Source organism: Acomys minous (assembly GCF_964271855.1).
Source record: "Acomys minous genome assembly, chromosome: 5".
Taxonomy (NCBI): Eukaryota; Metazoa; Chordata; class Mammalia; order Rodentia; family Muridae; genus Acomys; species Acomys minous.
Window position 1 is genome coordinate 4,443,422 of NC_140494.1, and position 19,132 is coordinate 4,462,553.

The 19,132-nt window shown below is 39.2% G+C and overlaps 1 long non-coding RNA gene across 2 annotated transcripts in view; it reads left to right on the top strand.

Moving 5' to 3' along the window:
* Positions 1-237: 237 nt before the first annotated feature.
* Positions 238-19,132, top strand: part of LOC311597638 — a 21,828-nt gene continuing 2,933 nt past the window's right edge. The window contains exons 1-3 of one of the 2 annotated variants that reach the window (XR_014779293.1): positions 238-391; positions 2,201-2,308; positions 5,385-5,490. This is a non-coding gene — a long non-coding RNA (uncharacterized lncRNA). Of the gene's footprint in view, positions 392-2,200; positions 2,309-5,384; positions 5,503-19,132 lie in introns of those variants that run through there. The other variant, XR_014779294.1, reaches the window with a different exon arrangement.

Here is a 19,132-nt window from a genome sequence, read left to right on the forward strand (position 1 = left end):
ATTGGTTTCCTAACATATATAATAATATAGGTAAATAATGCTACAGGTAAAGGGTTTTTTTTTTTAGACTAAAAAGGGAAATTGTAAAGGAATGCCTTGAATGGATGTAGCAGTTGTCAATAAAGCGCTGTTTAGCCAATCAGCTGGGAAGAAGAACAGGAAGTGGAAGGTGGGGCTTCCAAAAGAAGAGGAGGAGCCAGGGCTTGACAGTTGGTGGAGAGAAGCTGCCCAAGGAGGATAAGATTGACAAGTGATTAGGATATAGTAGGTTATGAGGATTAGAGTAGTTTTAGTTTACTAATACATTAGTAGCCGTTTAGATTCTGCCCAGCATTGTGCTAATTACACTTCAGTCTCATTGTGTCAGTTATTTGTGCCCAAGGTCATACTGGTAAGTATCAGTTATTGGCTTCTTAGGTCATACAGATATAATAGCTGCAATAATTCTCATATTCACATTTAATAGTCTCCCTGAAATGTTCAATAAGGGTGGCAGGATGGCTCAGCAGTTAAGATACCTCTTCAGAGGACCTGGACCTGAGTTCAGGTCTCACTACCCATGTCACGTACCATAAAATTACCTGGCACTCCAACTCTAGGGAGCACACACACACACACACACACACACACACACACACACACACACACAGAGAGAGAGAGAGAGGGGGGGGGAATTTAAAACAAAAGCAAAATCAACAAAGATTTTAAAATTCTAATGTAAAGTCTATTGAGATGGATGAGCAAAAAGTCTAATAATATGAAATAAAAAGAGTTTAAACATTTTATGGACTTCCATCAATATTTATTATGTACTTTTATTACTTTCTATTTATTATTATGTTACTTTGTTTTCACACATTGCCAATTATGCTACAGTCAGAAACATTACACAAAACTATTCCACCAACTCAAGAAATGAATCCATTGGCATAATTGCTCCCATAATCAGTATCTAAAGACTACAACCGTCTCTGTATCTTTTTAGAACTCTATTGTCCTCTTAAGCAAGACAAGAGGACTGTTTTGTTGAAGAATTAGAAAAGGGCCCGAAAGTGGAAGTTTAGACTTTAGAGCTAGGAGACTACTTACACTAAAGAGACATGCTTGTTGCATCACCGCTTCGGTTTAAATCACACGCTTTAAAGTCTGGTGGAGAAGGACATGTCAGGACAGTAGTCCATGAATTATGAAATGGCATCTTCAGAGTCCCGTGTGTTCTTTCACACTTCCCAGGCCACTTGCCCTTTTGCTGTCTGTGCCATCCCCTTCACAATGACCTCTCTCCCAACCAGATATAACCTTCTTTCCCCTTGATAAGGGTTTTCTGAGAACTACAGTGAAAAATCTTGTTTCAAGTGCAGATAGATTGCATCTGTTGTTTCTCCCTGTCTAAGTGTCCTGTCACTCCATTAGCGAAGGAAATTAAACGGGCTTGGCTCAGTGGGCGCCTCGCTGACAGAAGGAGCCGATTGCACACCACAGTCTTGCCCTCTTTCAGGTGATTGCAAATTGATTACGTGACAGTCTGCTCCATTCCTTTCCAACTACTGAAATTTTAAGCTGACCATTTAATGATTATGAAGATAAAGCTTGTCTTTTATTTTCAGAAATGAGCAGTATCATCAGTCCTTCCCATGATTTCAAGGACTCTTGGTGACTGCCATTGGTTATCACAAACAGCTGCTGATTACTGGAGAGCCTGCCATTAGTGCCTGCCAGCCTGGCCTTGTCTTCATCATTTTTTTCTGAATTACACTCTACCCATAGTACAGTAAGTGCCACACGATTCTTCACATTTTTCTATCTTTGCTGAATTTATTGACATACCAAAATAAAAATGAATGACTTATATAATACAAAGAAGCAATAGTTTATGGAGTACGTTTAAACATGAAAACTTTTAAGACTCTTCATGGAATATATTTATAATACAGTTGTGAATATTGGGGGTATTTGGTGTTTACTATGTAGTTTTTTTTTTGTTGTTGCTCACCCAGATGACCATCCAGTTGGCCACAATGACTCCAATAACCAAATAATTTCAAATTGTCAATTAAATACTTTGAGACTTTATATATTTGACAATTAATAATAATGATGTACTTTTAATTGCATGGAAAATATTTAAATTGAAAACAGGGTCTTAACAGTAAGCTGTTCACATTTTCTTTCTCTTATTCTTTTCTTCTTCACGAGACAGAATGCAATGACAACATCTTACCTTGAACCCTGAGTCCCCCTCCCTCAATCTCTAGAGCTTCGGGACAGTGAAAATGCGTCATTCTTGGTGACTGGCCACCTTTCCTTGGTAAGACGACTCTCTGATTTTGATAGGAAACTTCATGTTAGATTTTTCTGGGGTTTTTAATCATGCAGTGAGTGCACTGATGATATTTCGCTAAGTTATATCCTTGCATCACGAAGGAAGTGAAGCCAGTTACAAATGCACACAACACACAAGTGCACACATGTTCTTCTACACTCTAGATGTAACAGGGGATTTTTTGGCATCCTCCAAAATCAGTATGCACTTCCAAGAAAGTCTCCAGAGTGGCGATTTCTTACGCTCTTCGACATAAAAAAAAATATTGCCCATGCTGGATGAGATATGTTTGTATTAAGGAAAAGAGCATGAAGCTGACACATCAAAACAGACTTCACCTGACTGAGGGAATACTTTTCAGGAACATGGTGAGATTTTGTGTTTTGTCTTAGGAATACTTGAAAGCTAGGGCTATATTTTGTTAAGTATTTTGAAAATGTTTTTACTTGAAATAGGATTATGTCGCTTTCCTACTCTCTCTCCTCGCTCTAGCTCCTCCAGCCACCCTCTCCTGAACCTGCACCCGTTTCCCCAGCTGTCAAGTTGATAGCCTCTTTTTCTTCAGTTACGTTGGTTACATATGTATATTGATATGTGCATATGTTCACAAACACAAACACACACATACACGCACACACATGCAACCTGTTGAGCCCATTTCTGTTCTTTGTGTGTATGTTTTCAGGGATGCCCTCTGCACTGAACGTTCAGTAAGGAGGCGCACCCCTGGGAGAGGCTAGTTTTTTTCCTTTTTATTCATTCTCCTTTCATGTATTACATCTCGCCAGCAGTTTCTCCCTCCCTCCTCCTCTCTCAGTCTCCCCTCTCCCACCCCCATGTCCCTTCCCCATCGATCCATTCCCCCCTCACCTCCCTTAAAATGGCCTTTAGCTACATCAACAAGATACTGCATAAAAAGCTACAGTAAGACCAGGCACATGATTTCACTTTAAGGCTGCATGAGGCAACCCACTAGGAGGAAAGGGATTCTGAAGGAGTCGGCAGCAGCCCCTGCTCCCACTGTTAGGAATCCCACAAGAACACTTCGCTACACAGCCAGTCAGCCAAGCATAGCATGTACGCAGAGGACGTCGTTCTGACCCTGACAGGCCAGGCACCCTGATCTCTGAGCCTGACACTGACTGAGTCCTTGATCCCCCTGGCCCCACCAATCAGTTCTCCTGCTCTTCTGCAGGACTCCCCAAGCTCCAGAGTCGCTAATCCATATGCCAGCAGGTAATCATTGCCTACAGATTGTTTTGTCCACCGGCAGGAGCTAGTGAAATTTCCCTCTTCTAGGTTAATAAGTCCATTGATGTTGCTGTTGTTCTGGCGTTGTTTGTGTGGCCATTATAGGAAGACTGTTTCACAGAAGACTTCCTGGCATCCTGGCTCTTACAGTCCTTCCAGCCCTTCTGCTGTGTTGTTCCCCGAGTCAGAGATGCGGGGTCTGTGATGGAAATAAACCTGTTGAACCTGAGCTCCCCAAGACCCTTTGATCTCTGCACTGTGTCCACTTGTCCTTTTCCCTAATTGTCTCTATTTGATGTAAAGAGAAACTTCTTTGAGGACAAGTTACACTTATCAGTGGCTATAAGGAGAAAAACCTGACGATTTTATTCATCTTAAAATTATGATGGCTGGTTTTGAGTCTTAGAATATGACCATATATTGGCCACCCTGGAGAATGTTCACATACCTTTGAAAGTAGCACTAATTCTCTTAATAGATAACTGAATATTTTTAATGCCACTTCCATCTCCCCTAGGAGCCCTGGAATTACAGGACCCTCAGACTACACATCCAGCTTTTATTTGAGTTTTGGGGTTCAAGTTCAGGTCCTTACATTTACGTTGCAAGCACTTTAAATCAATAAAACATTTCCCAGGCCTCACTGTGACTCTTTTCTAGAGCCAATGGTTTCCACACATCTAACCATCTCGTAAATGCTCCTGCTTCATGATACAGTTCTCTGAGGGACCTCTATCTCAACAGTTAAATCTGAGGGTCAGAACTTCAGACCTCAGTGCCTGAGGCCCTTCCCTGGAATCTTTAGCTGCTTCCATAAGCATGCCTTGACTTCAAAACTTGAATCTCCTGCTATTCAATTACTTTTCTCATCCTTTCCTGTGTAATAGTCTCTATAATGATATGAAGAAACCTGATGATACGCTTTCTCTGTGCTCTATAAGCTATGTCAAATACTTTACCAATCTCATAAAATGTGTGAAGAATACAACATCATCTCTGCTTCATGGGAGAAGGTCCCATCATTTGTATAATGGATACTCATATATATATGAGTAACTACAAGGAAAGAAAAAATCAGAGAGATTTTACAAAAATATTCAAGAGTAGCTGGCAGTGAGATTTAGTTGTGCCTCTGACTCTGAAAGACCTGGTTTTCTGACATATACTATTTCACGAATCAGATTTTAGGAAATGGTTTTTAGATTATAGTATGTTATCATGACAAAAGTATTATTTAAATAGGAACTGCTATTTTCTCACTGTATTATCCTTACTTTTATTTTCCTAAAACTCAGTAGTCTTTTCTTGTTCAGAAAAAAAATGTTCTCCTTTAAAATAATTTATGTATCTGTTAAGACAACATCATAGAAAGAGAAAATATTTTTTGTCAGTGAGGTGAAAATTTGAATGCTGACTCTGCTACTTCATGGTTTCTTATATTGTGTCATTCAGTCAATGCAATTCTTCAGTTTTCTTGTGTATGGCATGGACTTAATGGTACAGACCTTTTCATGTTTGAGAAGAATTAAGTAGAATAATCTAGCTTTTATGTATTATTGTACCTAGGTCAGAATATTTAATTTGCTTATTCCTTCTGAGAGCCAGTTACTGCATTTGTTGTATACACCGTTTGTTTTCTTTCATTGTGTGTTCTGTTCTGTTCCGGCGATGGCTGCAGCGCCATGGGCTGTATTTCTTCATCTGTTCCTGATTGTGATTTGTGTGGCCACATGCATTCAGTCTTCCAGCTTGTTTTGGCTTCTCCCATCCACAGATGCACAGGTTTGACACCTCTTGATGTCTCCCATAGGTAGGACCAGGAGGATTCCATGACATCACGAGTTATCCCAGGCTCATCATGACCACCACATCCCAACAGTTACTGCACATCTATTTGAGAATTCTTGTTTTAAAAAGTAAGTGGGGGGTAGTTATATGTTATTATTGTTAAAATATTAAATATTGAATATCTGTTTTGAGCAACTGATTTGTTGCGTGATGTCTCAAGGAGTAAAGGCAAGCACTGTGAAAAAAAAATCTGATATTTCCTCAAGGAAATATCTGAGTATTGGATGAAATATTCCTGTTCCTCCCGAAGACTCATGCTCTCACAGGCTTTGGTACAAGTGTAAGATCCAAGATGATCAGGCTTGGAGCTGCAGAAAAAAAAATTGAGGCTGTAGAAATTCATAAATTACAATACTGTTGGAGCCTACATTTACCCAAGAAGAAAACAAGGATGCACACACATATGCAAACACACTTGCACATCCATGCACACAACCCCTGTGCATATATGACCACAAACAAGGTCATGTACACATGTGTATACATACATGCAGGCTTACACATGGATTGACAAACATTCAAACAAATATATTCATATGAATAACTCTTATACACGTGTGCTTACAAACACGCAAACATATACATATATCCCTACATGCATGCATACTTGTGTTAGCACTAGAATGATCACTTCCAAGTAGCTAGCACAAATTACTAATGTATTAATTAGTTAGTTCACCTGTGTGTATGTTGTATGCTCATGTCCTATCAAGAGGCAAAAAGTTCATATGACATTATTATGTTTGTGTGTATTCATTTACACACATATAAGAATGACTATTTAAAATGTATTCACGCCTCTAGTTAAAATTGAATATTCAACAATAAGGTCATTCAGTCTTATTTCTCAGAGCAAATAATTCCAACTAATAACTAAATCATCAACTCACAAAACAAAGCACTATCATGCTTGTAATTAAATTATTTATGAAAAATTTTAAAAATAAACAGTGTCTCAGTGTGTTCCTAGAAAGTAAACTCTTTACCCTCTCATTTCAAATCATCTTTTCATTATGTAGCAATTATAAATAGTGGGCTTCATTTCAACATTTTTATCGCTATAGATAGAGTACTTGATCTTATTCACCCCAATAATTACCCTCTTATCTTTTCTTGACTCCTCTTGATCCCTGTTATTTTCCCGAACCAGTCCCAAAGTAGTTTAATGTCCACTCTTTTATAGTGTGATTTCCATTAGGGCATGAACAGGGCCATGGGTGAGCTGTTAATAGGAGCAATAGCATCTCACCTTTGCAAGAGCAGCATTGAACCAATGTCTCTCCCTCCCCTAGCTTCTGTTAATTGCCTAGACGTTCCCTAAGAGGCCGAGGGCCTCAGGATCCTTGCTCACTCCGTGGCAGGCTGCTCATGAGTTGGGTGGCCACTCTAGTGCAGAAAACCTTAGTTGCCTTGAGTTCAAGTTGTTTTTTGTGGGTGTGTGTGGGTGTGTGCATGGATACACACACATGTGCGCATTTTTCTTGTGTTTTGCTTGTTTCTTCTTTAATTTGCTTTAATATGATCCTATTTGGTTTGTATCTGTTTGGCTTGTTTTAATAAAGGGGGCATAAAGTTTGGTGGATATAGACATGGGGAGGCTCTGCGAAGTTTTGTAGGAGGAGCAAAATGGCATCAGAGTATATTGTAAGAGAAGCTTTTCTTTTTCTATAAAAAGAGAGCAAATCTGTCATTTCCCAGCAGTCCTTACTCCTCATCGTGTCTCACCTTTGCCAACTCTTAGATTCTCTCTGCTCCTTCTTCTGTAGTTACTACTCCCCTGTCCCTCCTTCTGGTGAGGTCGCTGGTGATGAGGACAGTTTGTAGAGCGAGGGAATATAGATGCCACTCCACAGGAGGGATTGTCATTTGGTATAGTCAGTCTTGTCCCAAGCTCATTACGAGCACACATGTGGTGCACATTCACACAAGCAGAACACTGATACACATAAAAAGACAGATCTGAAAAAAAATGTTGATCATGGCAGGGGATGCCAAGGTCATAATGTGGAAGCTTCTACTGTTCTTTTGCTAACTAATGGTGAAAAGGCAGTCAAACCACTTTCTAGATAACTGTACTTAAGTCCATAGCTTATCCCTGGTGTCAGCTTTAAAGGTGCTTCTTTGTGCACTGCACATTGGTAGCTGTAGATGCTCACAACTGGTCAATGTAATGGCAACAAGTGGCAGTCACATGTTCAAGCCATCCTCTAAACATCTGCCTTTGCAGTGTAGACAAATCACGGCTGGACTTCGAAATATTTTATATTACCCAAAGTACAAGTTTGCACTCCCACCAGCAATGGAGGAGTGTTCCCCTTTCTCCACATTCTTGACAGCATATGCTGTCACCTGAGTTTTTTATCTTAGCCATTATGATAGGTGTAAGAGTCTCAAAGTTATTTTGATTTGTATTTTCCTGATGACTAGGGATGTTGAGCATTTCTGTCAGTGTTTTTCAACCATTCAATATTCCTCTGCTGAGAATTCTCTGTTTAGTTCTGTGTCCCATTTTCTAATTGGGTCATTTCATTTGGTGGTGTTTAATATCTTTATATATTTTGGTTATTAGCTTTTTGTCAGATGTAGGGTTGGTGAAGATCTTCTCCCAGTCTGCAGGCTGTCATATTCTTCTGTTGACAATGTTTTGCCTTACAGAAGCTTTTCAGTTTATTGAGGTCCTACTCCTAAATTGTTGATAGTAGAGCCTGAACTGATGGTGTTCTGTTAAGGAAGTGGTCAGGACTGATACTGGGACTTTCAGCAGGACTCTGGGCAAAATGCTGAGAGTTGTATGGAGGAGTTGGGGGATGGAAAGACAAAGGAGGCTTGTCAGGAGCTTCACAAAGAGACTATCAAGGCCGGTGGATCTGGACCCAGGGGGGACCTGCACAAACTGATGCACCAACCAAAGACATTGCAAGCAGAGAACCTAGACCTCCTGTTCAGATACAGCCTATGGCCAGTTCATCTCCATGTGGGGAAGTGAGGGGGTGGAATAGGGTACTGCCTCGGACACAAACACTAGTGTCTGTGATTTGAACACTGCTCCTTGGTGGAGAGACCCTGTGGACGCAGGCTATGCAGATAAGAACTGCTAGGCTATGGTCAGGTAATGGGGGAGAAGGACCCCACTTGTCAGAGGTCTAAGGGAGGGGAATAGGGCAGATGAAGGAGGGAGAGAGGGTGAGAACAGGACGATAAGAACTAGGGGATTACAACTGGGATGTAATGTGAATAAAATGTAATAATAAAAAATAAAATAAACTAAAGAAATATTTTATGTGACTGATTTTGTCTTGTATCTCTCTGCTTATTCTCAGAGTTCATATGTGTCTTAATTGGTATTTTACAACTGTGACAAGACACCTCGACCACTTCAATTCTTACAAAATAAAACAATTAACTTTGTGCTTGCATACAGCTTAAGGTTTCAGGTGCCTAGTCCATTATCATCATACAAGGATCACGGCCGTGGCAGCAGGCAGGAATGGTGCTGGAGAAGGAGCTGAGAGCTACATATTGATTTGTAGGCCAAGAAAGCTTCTGGGCCTAGCATAAGCATTTGAAATGCTTCTTCCAGCAAAGGTGCAATACTCCAACAAGGCCGCAGTCCTAATCCTTGTAATTATTGTATGGGGGCCATTCCTATTCACATAGTACAATCGGTTTACCTTTTTGTTCATTTTCTGTGGTGGTCCTAAGACTTTCTTTATAGGCAGAACCTCTATTGTTAGCCATGCATTTTGATACTTGAAGAGTTGACAAACGAAGGCAAGTCAACAGATCTTCACTCATGTAAACATAATTAAAACAGACAGACTCTTGTCTCTAATGGAAACTGTGTTGTTAATCGATCTGCTACATTTTCATTAAAACGTGATATTTTCCTAAATCTGTTTAATCTTCCATTAATCATTTCTAGAGATTTATAGACTTAGAGGTCACTCCATTCTCACACTTATTACCCACACAATGCTTGGCTCGTGTGATCCTATTGACAGCACCTCACAGGTTATTAATTAATATGAAAGGTCCTTAGATTAAAGAAACAACCTAATGATTTTACCCATTTGAAAACTGAACTAAATACTGCTAAGTAAAAAAAATAAATATATAAATAATGCTGCAAAGCACACATACATGCATAAACACACCCATATACACATACATATACATATGTACAGACATACATTAACATACACATAAACACAAATATACACTTATACACATATACATATACACATATATACATGCATACAAACAAAACATACATACATATATTTACATGTATACAACTACATGCACACAAATACACACACACACAAGTATAAAATGAAGTGCTTAAATTTTTCTGCCTGTTTCAAATCTTCTACATTTTCCAGTCTTCTGAATATTTATACATATGCTTGGCAAGCAATTTGAATACAGCATTTTGAGGAGAATAAGATGTTTTAATGATTTTAAATTTATGAAATCTTGCAATGTTGTGAAATGTTCTCACTGTGTATAAAACATTGACTTTTTAATTTAAATTTTAGATTGTCATTTTTGTAGCACATTGGCCAATATAAAATTGTAGTACTAAAGACAGTCTTTAGGAGAATATATTTTACTTTATTCCTTCAAGAGGTATTTATTCTTCAAAATGACACCTTTATGTCTCCAAGAATTATTTTCTGAAAGGTGAAATGATATAAATTTAAAAACAAACAAAACAAAAACCCTCTTTTCTTTTTTTAGTAAGGGTCCAAGGAAGTTCATGATTGTGTGTGGGGAAATGACCTAGTTTATTTACTGTTGCTATAATAAACTACCTTATGAAGGCAGCTTCCGGGGAAAAAGCATGTTCTCCCCCACAGTTCCAGGTGACAAGCCATGGTGGCGGGGAAGTCACAGCAGAAGCTTACAGAGTCTGGGTGCAGCTCACGCCTATCAGAAGAGAACAATGAGTGTGTGCACGCTCGCCCAGCTCCCTCTCTCCTCTTCCTTCAGTCCCCCCACATCAATTAACCCAGTTAATAAAATGTTCCACAGACATGCCCACTTCCAACTTAGCCTAGACAATTCGTCATTAAGACTACCTTCCCAGGTGAGCCTAGATTGTGTGATAATTAAAAGTCACATACGTGCATATGCTGGCCTTTCTAAAAGAAGTTTTAAAAGGTGCTGGTCTTCTTATTCTGTTTATGCCTTTGCTCACATAGCCATCTCATCCAAATGCATTTGTTTTGAATATATTATATAAGAGTAAGCCAATCCCTAGAGCACATGTCAAGCTTGATGCAATAGAGCATTGCTGTATTTCTGAGGGCACTTGCAAGCACTATCTTTATGAAGACAAGACAATCTCTAGAAGCTCACCAGAGAACTCAACCTGGGATATGTGGAACCAACAGAAGATGCCATCATCGAACAAGTTGAGAAGAGGAATACCACTCAAACCTGATCTCTGACCTCCACACACATGTGACAGCCAGTCCACTAATGCACACTCCCTTACACATTCACTTATGAGGTGGGGGGGGGGGGGCGGCGAACAGAGGGAGGAAGGGAGGGAGGGAGGTTTTAAAACTTGAAATGGCTTTCCTCTAAATCTTGAACAATTTCAATAATTCCCTGGGAGAAGGCTTCATTTGAGTGGTTGTTACATATTTATGTCAGTTACTCTTTGTGTAAATATTGTTTAAGTAAGAAAACTATCTTGAATTCCAGGTCTTTATTACTTAATGAACAACGTTTCCCAAAGAGAGATGGGTATGATTTGTCTCCACAGTCAAAGGTGCTTGCCCCAGTCTCCAGTCTTCAGAGCGTGGCTTCCGATGATCTTCCTGTCCGGACAGCATCCCAGCACTGCTGTAATTAGTTTTTGCCCAGTGGACAGTGAAATGACATTGGCTTTGTGCAATCGGATCTGATTATTCTAGCGCCATTGACACTTGAAAACACTAGGAGGGAAGCCACTCAGAAATTAAAGAAAAGCGGGAAACGTGGCGTGAGAATTTTGTAATGCATAGTAAATATTCAAGCGTTTATTTCTTCCTTATCACCCTGCCCAATTACCAGAGCAGATGGAAGGAGGAGAAATTAATTGAATGGAAATTCAGAACAAATGGAATGTTTTCAAAAACTTCACTGAAGTAGCAATGATGAATATGTTGATTCCCTGGCAGTGCAGGGCCCTGGAGACTAATACATTGTGAGTTTTGTGCAATTACTAATTTGAGCTCTGAGAGTTCGTAGCTTTTTTTTTTTTTTTTAACTAACCTTTGACCGACAGAGAGTGACACTCTCACACTTACACATAGCTAAATGTGTGTCTTGCTTGGAGCAGAAAGCACCTGGAGCCAAATCTCATAAATGTCTTTCCTTCTCTCCTGTGCTGTCCACGCCTCCCTCCTTGTTACCACTTTCCCTTTCGTTTCTCCCTCCCTTTTCCTCCCATCCTCTCCCTTCCTTTCTGTCACCTCCTCTCCCCTCTCTTCTTGTTCTCCTCCCCATTCCTCTCGATTTTCCTCTCCTCTTCATCTCTCTACCTTCTATCTCTAGCCACTTAACCACCTTTTCTTCTAGTCATATGTAGATAAGTAAATGCTCATGCAAGTACATACATTATTCTGTCTGTTGTCTTAAATTTAAACAGCAATAGAAACATGTTTATACTTAATATGCATATGCATGCAAGAAACACATAAAAGAGAAGTGTACATCATCCTTTAGGAAGCATTCTAAAACAGTCCTGAGTACACATCTTGCTCCCAGCTTGCGTAGACTGTGAACCTCCTTTGAGGACAAAATGATACTGTTGCACGACTCCATGAACTCTGCTGCGTGGTACCCATTTTCTGGAGTGGGCGTGGTCACCTATAACTGCTGGAGTGGCTGAGGGAGGGAACTCTGATGGAAGCAAAGCCTTTTAGAGATTTACGCAAGCTCTGCTCTACTAACGCATATCATTTAACAAAGGGAGTGAGAGGATGACACCAGAGAGCCATGGAGCATTATGAAATATAGTATCTGGGGTTCAAGGGATGGATGAGAGTTGGATAATTGGAGTGGAAGTGATGAGAATTTTAGCAAAAATAATAACACCAGAACCTATACAGAAATACTGCACCTGCCCTGGGAGTAACGCAGAACAATAGGTCTGCCTAAATTGTATGACTTGGTCTAAAACTCTTTCTGAATATCATTCCAAAAGTTTGTAATCTTCAGTTGGATGTTGATCAGTTAACATGTAGAAACTGCCTCCCCTGCATCCGAGGTATTTGCTGTCTGTATTGCAACTTTCTCAGGACATGAAGACTCTCTCCCGTGGCGCGGACCTGAGGATCAGCCCTACCTCCTTATTGGGAAGCTATCTTAAAAATAGTACACTCCCATTTTTCTGTACATTCCTGCCATATCAAGTTCCCTAACAGTTTGCGGGCATATAGTCTTGCTTGTACACTGGAAATAGACTTGGATAGCCATTATTTCATGAATGTAATTCATCTTTAGTCTCTTAAAGAAGAGAGATGATGAGTTTACCAAGCACGGACGTATCAGAATCATCAGCATTCCGTCCGTTTCATCTAGCTGTCGTTACCAAAGAAAGCTCGCCATGTTACTGTAATTCAGCAAGTAATAGTTAACTTGAGTTTGAACCTGCTTATTTGACGGTAGGTATCATGTAGAGGGAGTTGCTGTATTTATTATGATGGGTTCCTCTTTCTCTCATACAGCTCTGTCTCTTTCTCGCCTATTCCATTTGTTCCTGGAGGCAGACTATTCTCCATTAGTGTGAGGCTTTCCCTCTCACTAGCTTTCAGGAGACTGACAGGGGCTCTTTCTTCCCCAACCTAAGTAGCAAAGGAGCATAGCTGTCAGCATGTGCCCAGCTCCTCAGATGAGAGCTGTACATACCAAAGCCATTCTCTAAGAGCATTCTGCTAGTGTACTTCTCCATATACTGTAAAACAAATAATAAAAATAATATTCACTAATCCAAATTAAGTGCCTGCTTGTCACAGAATGATCTCAACTGTCAGTTTGTGCATTTCTTTAGAACAGTATGACGCTTTCGGTTTTATCTGTCAATCCAGTGACAGTGCTGAGCTGTGGGCTCCTGTTGAGTGGTGTTGCTACTTGTTGTAATGACTATTACTTAAAGTAGAATTCTTATGGGATGTAAATAGTTATATTACAAGCATTTTTCTCTTGTGTAATATATGGCTATCTCCATGTACATGTCCTGGCTGTCTCCCACCGATATCCTAAAATTCTTTCTCTTTTTCCTTCTCTCCGGCCATTTCCTTTCTCTCCAGTGCACTGCACCTTTCTGTTCTGTTTCACTTCAACTTTCAGATCATCAACACATGCATGAATGTATGTATCTATAAGTTCCAGGAACTTTCAGTGACAAAAGTCATGTAATTTTGATAATTGGATGATATGCAAGTATCTTATTAACATTTTAAGAAAACCTACTTTGGGGTCCTTCTTCTCATTGTCCTGCATATGAGGAAGTAAAAACATACTTGATCTCTTGGACACATGACCAATTGTGACTCTTCCTATCAGGATACAGAGCATATTAAAATCAACTCTCAGGGGCTGGAGAGATGGCCCAGTGGTTAAGAGCACTGCCTGCTCTTCCAGAGGTCCTGAGTTCAATTCCCAGCAACTACATAGTGGCTCATATTCATCTATAATGAGATCTGGTCCCCTCTTCTGGCATCCAGGTGTACATGTAGGCAGAATGCTATATATGTTATAAATAAATTTTTACAAAAAATCAATTCTCAAATTATATTTTTATTTACACATATTATACAAATATTCAAACAAAGGTAATTAATATATCAATAGCTAAATAAATATTCCATTCATGTGTCAGCTTTATTTAGAAGATATGTTTAAGATGTACAAGCATCTATCTGGGTTTTGTTGGTATGGGTCACTGGTGCTGAGCTACTCTTAAGGTGTTTTCTAACTATCTGTATAGCTGTGTCTGCCCCCAGGAATGCTCTCCTTTGTTTGCATCTTACTGGCTCACAAACCCTAATTTATTATATCAAAAATAGCATATCTGTGGAGACTGGCCTACACTGGACAATAGAAAGATTAGGAGGTGGAGATATGGCTCAGTCTTTAAAGGCTAGGCTCACAACTGAAGAGAAAGAGTAGGATTCAACCATCACTCAGGGACATATTTGCACACCAGGCTTCAGTCTACCCAGTCTTTGCTGGAAATTCAGAGTTATGGTAGTGTCCGAGATAGCTTCAACTGGATAAATAACATATATAGCAAACATACACTTTATCAATTTTTAGAAACTCCCTTAATTCAGTAAATAAAATACATAAGACATTTTTGGTCTCTGTCTATTAAGTATCTATACAAAATATACCACAATAGTGTGCTCTACTGGGTGCACGTAGATTGAGCGACAATCTTGATATAGCATTGAAAATATTGTGATAGTATAAATCTCTTGTCCTTTTCTCCATCCAGCTCCTAATTAAGTGACCATTATAAGAGCTACTTCTTATATGTCTTACCTCTTCTCAGTCTCCTGCTTTGTGGGAGGCAAGAACCAACACATGAACATAGAAATAGTAGACAAAACTTAACACTTTAACAATCGTTTTAGTAAAACCACAAAGTTGTTATAGAATTATCTCTTCATGTTTTACTTTCTTCATGTACACACACACACACACACACACACACACACACACACACACACTTCAAACAGAAACCATTATTCAACATTTGTACAGAGATTCTAAAGAAAAGAAATAGGAAATTGCATCTAAGGAAAATGAAACATCTCTGTGTTATTGAGGTTTTCTGTCAGAGTGAGAGAATACTTTCATGAACAATTTAAAAGCAGAAAGTATTTACTAGGGTTCACATTTTCAAACATATCATCTGTAGTCAGCTGGATCTGTGCAGCTGAGCAAGCTCCTCATGCCATGGAAAGTGTGTAGCAGATGACAACTGTTCACATCATGGTGGACAGGAAACAGAGTAAGATTGGGACCAGGCTGGACAGAAGGCCCAAACCCTTCTCTGCCTCTACTGCCCTATTTACACTAGTTAGGACCCACTCCAAATGGCTCCAGGGACTCTGCAGATAGCCCCATTGGTTGGGTCACAGGCATTCAAGGAATGGGCCTGTGGGGAAATGCCATACCATAGTGGCCTTTTTTTTATACTGTAATAATGTGAATTTATCTAGCCACAGAAGAGGAGTGAGATGTGTCAGGATGACTATGTTATTTAACATTGGTTTCTATCTGATTTTTGAATGCTTATGACTATTATAATGACCACAATGGACCGGGCGTGGTGGCGCACGCCTTTAATCCCAGCACTCGGGAGGCAGAGGCAGGCAGATCACTGTGAGTTCGAGGCCAGCCTGGTCTACAAAGCAAGTCCAGGACAGCTAAGGCTACACAGAGACACCCTATCTCAAAAAATAAAGAAGAAAGAAAGAAAGAAAGAAAGAAAGAAAGAAAGAAAGAAAGAAGGAAAGAAAGAAAGAAAACAACGAAACCAAAAATGACCACTATGGTAATAATGAAAACAATAGTTTTCTCATAATCTAAAGAAAGCAGCAAAGTTAACAGTTAAATGAGCCATTGCAGGATAGAGCTGACAGCCAGAAAACTGAGGCAGCAAAGATGATCTCTCAGTGGGTGTGAACTGGGAGGGTGTTCTAAGCTACACTCCCAGGCGTGTGTTCTACAGCAGTGTGCTCTTTTATATGGTCTTTCCATTTTAAGATGGTTTCTGGTTTTTAAGATGTTATGGAAGAAAATATTTGAAAAAAGAAATCTGAAAACGAAAGAAAGCAATACCATAAACTATTTTGGCCTTGAGAACATTTGAGACCTTGTCTTACAGGTGACACTAATTGATGTCTCTAATCATGTCTTGCAGTCTTCCCGCAGGTAAGTTAGCACCTGGAGAGACAGCACCTTTGTCCCATTGTTTCATCTGACTCTTAGCCAGCCACAAAAACAAAATGAGTTTGACTCAAACACTTGAATAGTTTCAAATTGCTTAAAATATTTTGGCTAAATAACTAACTTCTAAGTAGAATTAAAACCTCTACAGAAGGCAACTGTGTTAGCACTACCAACATTGGAATGGCATTTTTAAAAAAATTTAGACAACCCAACTCCAAAATTAATTGTACCTATTATCTTTTGCTCTACATTCTTAAAATTCAGCAGTTTTGTGATTAAAAACAACAACAAAAAACAAACAAACAAACAAAAACTCCTCCCTAATGCCAGAGAACCACAAAGTCTGGAAATCTAAATAAGAACATTTCTCTATTTAGGAGCACAAATGTCTCTGGACGTCAGAACGTATGCAGTTTTGACAGAATGAGATTTAGTTTAACTATGAAAAGAAAAGTAGGCTATGTTCAAATGTCCAAATAATGAGACTTCCTAAAACAAGAAGTTGAAACACTCTGAAGATTGAGAATGCATTTCCTTTTTCCTTTTGTGGTAAGAACACTGGCTATTTTACACATTTCCTACTTACATCTATTTTATCACCCAAATCTACCTTAACAAATTGTTTTTTTTTAATTAGTGTGACTATATTTTAAGTGTCATTCTACTTATCTTGTTTCCTTTTAAATACCCTAAGTGATTTATAGTGAATAAATTTGCTTAAGCCAATTTGGAATGAATTTCTACAGTATGGCCCTATGATTGCTTATCTGAGACACACTATGACTATAACAGACTGGAGCCAGCACGCCCTATACAGTGTCCAGAAAGAGTGGTCTTCTGACTTAATCTTTGTTACTTTAAAGTGATTATCCATTTAGATTTTCCCTGAAGATGTCATCACTAACAAGACACAGATCAGTAGCAATTGCACTGAATTGCGCACATTGATGTAGACACAAGGCTGCCTTTTGAGCTGAGAAGTGTATGAGTTAAGTTTAGTTGTGCTGGGCGGGCTTCTGGTGTCTGCTCAGCAGAATTCCTGGGAGCTTCACCTCCTGCTCTTAGCCAGGGTCTTCCTGCACTTCAGGATCTACCCTTTTGGTCTTACATTTTCAATGTAGTTTTGAGATTCTGATACTTTTATTATGGTACTGATTTTCATAACAGATAGAAAGTAAACATTTAGAATTAGAAGAACTTCCCCACAATTCCTAGCAAAACCTTGACAAATTTATGGCCAGACCCTGCTGGATTAAGGTCACTCCCGTAGGCGATGCCACCCATGAACACTCAGAGAATAAATAAGTAGAGGTATGATTTCCTGAGAACAGAATGGGCAAGTCCACAGAATTGTAATGCAGGCTTACGGTGCTTTAAAAGTGGGGTTAGTTTCAAATCCTGATTTTATTTTCTATTTCCCTGTTGACATGGCAGTCGTACTAGGTACATTTCAAGGAACCTATGCTATTTCCACGTTGTGCACAGGGAGAAGCTGATGGCTAAACACGGTTTAGTTTGTGGGGTGTTATTTCTCAGGATGGATAAAAGGAACCACTCATGCTTTATAAAAACATTTCAATATGATATTAAGTGCAAAGTTTCCACTAACTAAAGTTTCAAAATGCTCTAGTTACCAAAGCATGCTTGGGAACAAATGAAATGTTATAATGCTGCTCTCATTTGGATCAAAAAAAATGTTTTAGAGCAGAGATATTTAGAGACTCATTATTTGGCAGTGCGTGCTTAGATAATCTACTATTATATTCAAATGAACTGCAGAAAATTAATTACATATGATTAGAACCTTAGTTGTGGTACTAACTGACGGTTATGCCATGTGTGTCATTATAAGTTGCTAAGGTCTTTGCCTAGGATTCATGTAGACTTGTTTGTATGGTCCCTTGAAAACTGATTACTATCCCCAACTATAAAGACCTGAAATTAATAAGCCATCTGAAGAATTCCACATTTAGAGTAAGAAAATTATAAGAAAATATAAATATTATTATAACAAAATATGAGTTTATTATTTTTTCATATGCTTTTATTTTATTTGAAATTCTACTGCTAAGGATTGGAAAATCAGCCAGTGTGTTTTGGTATTTCCTATGTGAGTATTTTTCTCGCAATGTTTATGGGAATTCACTCATTGTACTTTTCTGAATAAAATTTTCTCTTTACCAATATTACTATTGGAAATTTGTTAGTCCTTCTTTTTCAAAGCAATTTATAAGATATGAATTATTCTTGGTCAATACTTTATAAGCTCCTGTGACGTGAATAAAAAGGTTAAACACATAGATGCTGCTGGTTCCACTGTTGATAACACAGACCCTTAACACTCAGACAAAAGGTGCTTTTCGCAGAATTCAAAATATCCATTTCAATTTTCTTGTTTTTAAAACTTACTAGGTTCTGTATGTGAGTACCAACAAGAAAAGAAAGTAATCAGGGCAGGGGAATGTTGCTGGGACCCATGCCTAGGACCCTTGCTGAGGTAGGGCACATCTTTATACCCTTCTCCAGTGTCCCAATGGCTTCCAAACTGTGAGCTGGTGCTCTGGCTCCTCCTTCTAGGTTCTCATAGTGACGTCATTAGTCTCTGAGCACACCTGGGCATGTCCAGGTAGGTGTCTGGCCAAGGCTACAGGAAGGCCCACTTCTGTGCATACGTGTGGTCAGGTGAGCCTGTTCCCACTCAAGGCAGGTCTTGTTCCTCCTACAGGAGAGACAATTTCGTTGGTAGTTTTCATG